The following is a 2,614-nucleotide window of genomic DNA, read 5'->3' as shown; positions in this document are numbered from 1 at the left end:
ACATTTATGAAATTGTTATAAATATCAATTGTGGCATAATAAGTGCTATTAAAAATTCATATCGCGGCAATTTTTAGATTGCAAGTTTTCTTTAATGGCACTTGATAGCGTCACGAATAGTGTCTACCATGACATTAAAGTGTCACTGAAAATTTTTAACCTTGGTAGTGTAATGACACTTACAAGTGCCACAACTCTTTTTTTAATGACACTTGGTAATGTCACAAATAGTATCTATCATGGCATCAAAATGTCATTGAAAGTTTTTAGCCATGATCGTGTAGTGACACTAACAAGTATCTACCGTGGCACGGGTATAAATGGCACTTGTTCAAAATATCACAAGGCTAAAAAATGCCATTAGAAGAATAATTTTGTGGCACTTTCAAATGTCACTAAACTAAGAAAATGTTGTTTTGTATATTTACTTATGATTTTATAATTCAATTGCAAATTTTGTTGTATGCAAATTTTGGTAGTTCAACCAAAATTTTAAATTTTAATAGTTCTAGAACCTAATTCAACATGCTAATATGGTCACATTGATTTTAATTTAGTCCTAGCATTCAGTTCGTTTTTGAAAATTAACTACACGATATAGGACTAGTCTAAAGGATAAATTGATAAAAGTAACTTAAAAATCTTTTCTAATATATAAATAAAAGTCATTAAAAAATTCCTAGAACTATGCATGTGAATAAATGGTGTTGGTTCTATGTTTTTTTTGATGTTGGGAAAATAAAGTTTTGATTAATTTTACCAATTTATCCTCAGTTAGGTATCATAAAATGTATTTAACCGGTAGAATTACATAATATATTAGGGGGTTGTAAGGGGTGGCTGGGGAGGGGAGGCGGCGAGTAAGGGGGTTTTGAGAATGGCAAGATAAGAGAGGAGATTTGGGGGTAATAATGTAATTGTGGAGGGTTGGGAAAGGGATAGTTGGTGGTGGCAATTGGCAGGGAGAGTAGTGCTGAAGAAGAAGATGGGTGTCAGCAACAATGGTGGTGGGGAGAGGGTGAGTGGTGATGTAGAAATGAAATTAGTAGTAAGGTTGTGAAGATGGTGAAAGAAAAGGTATATATGTAGGGTGAGAAATTAAGGGTGTGCTTGGTTTAGCTTTGGGAGAGGAGTTTTGAAAAAAAAATTTAAAAAAATTGTTTGGTTTGAGATTTTTCTTAAAAAATTTTGAAAATTACTTTCTCTCTCTTACACATCAATCAATCACTTTTTTTCCTTCATCTCTCATTCTCAATCACTTTTTCTCTCACACACATCTACTCAATTACAACAAAATATCAAATCATTTTAAACTCTCAAACTCCAAAATTACTTTCAAAATATATAACCAAACAAACCAAAAAAATTTCTAAACTCTCTCCCCAAAACTTTGTTTGAAAATCACTCTCTCAAAATCAAACTAAACACACCCTAAGATTTTGATTTGAAATTTGACTTGTCCAATTAATTTTTCTTGTTCATTTTTTGCCCAAGGCTTTGTTTGATTAGAAGGAAATTTGATAGAAACTGAAGGTGAAAGAAAAAAAATAGAAAAATATTTTCTTGCAAACATTTGATTAAGATGGAACTTTTGTAAGATAACTCACACATTCAAATTTTGTTGTATTTTTTTACAAGAAATTTAAAATTAGTTACAGTACTAATGTGGGTTGTACAAAAAAAATTAATTTTCTTCTACTTTTTATCCCTTTTAAGCTAAACAAACTCATAAATTAATTTTTTTCTCCTTCTTCTACTTATTTTATTTTAAACAAACTGAAATCTTTTAATTGGAGCAGAAAAAATCTAAATCAAATGGAATAGTAAAAATTGGGGCTTAAAATTTAATCTATATATTATTATATATTAAACATGAAATGGTGGTGACCAATAAGCACCAGTGGTCTAGTGGTAGAATAGTACCCTGCCACGGTACAGACCCGGGTTCGATTCCCGGCTGGTGCATCCTTTTTTTGGGACTGTGTTAATGGGTTCCATAGACCCGGTTTAGGACTGTTTTTTGTTTTTTTTTCCCGGACTGTGTTAATGGGTTCACATAGAACCGGTTTAAGACTTTTTTTTTGGTTTTGTTAGATCAAATAATGTTTATGAGCAATTTTTATGTCTACATAATAAATTGAAAATGTATGTTTTAAAATTTATCAGATTTAAAAAATAATGTATAAAGTTGTATATATATATTTATGGTAATAATGCATAAAGTTACATAATAAAAATTTGTGCATATATTTAACTCTCTCGTGCTAAAATCTATAGATAAAATGTGTCTAAATCATATTCAACTCTTTATGTTGAAATTCATAGTTAAAATACATCTAAATCACACATTGTTTTTGTGGAGAAGATTCTAACACAAATTATGAGTATGTATGTAGCAATACAAATAATAATAATAATAGTAATAGGTGTGACTTGCTATCACACATGAAAAACAAATAAGATGTAAAGTTTTGGATAAAATATTCCAGTAATATATAATAATAACCTTCCCAAACATAATTGTTACTCACTCCTTCCATCCACATTAGATTGCGTGGGTGATCGAGCTTTTGGTGATTGGGAGATGCATATCCTTCCTTCAAGCCTTTTTGTC

The 2,614-nt window shown here is 30.3% G+C and overlaps 1 non-coding gene across 1 annotated transcript; it reads left to right on the top strand.

Moving 5' to 3' along the window:
• The first annotated feature begins 1,894 nt into the window (after positions 1 to 1,894).
• Positions 1,895 to 1,965, top strand: TRNAG-GCC (transfer RNA glycine (anticodon GCC)). Its single transcript has one exon. It is a non-coding gene; the product is annotated as a tRNA-Gly (tRNA).
• The last annotated feature ends 649 nt before the right edge of the window (positions 1,966 to 2,614 follow it).

Source organism: Camellia sinensis, chromosome 13 (genome assembly GCF_055761805.1).
Source record: "Camellia sinensis isolate YWXY chromosome 13, ASM5576180v1, whole genome shotgun sequence".
Taxonomy (NCBI): domain Eukaryota; kingdom Viridiplantae; phylum Streptophyta; class Magnoliopsida; order Ericales; family Theaceae; genus Camellia; species Camellia sinensis.
This window is presented reverse-complemented; position numbering and strand designations above follow the sequence as displayed.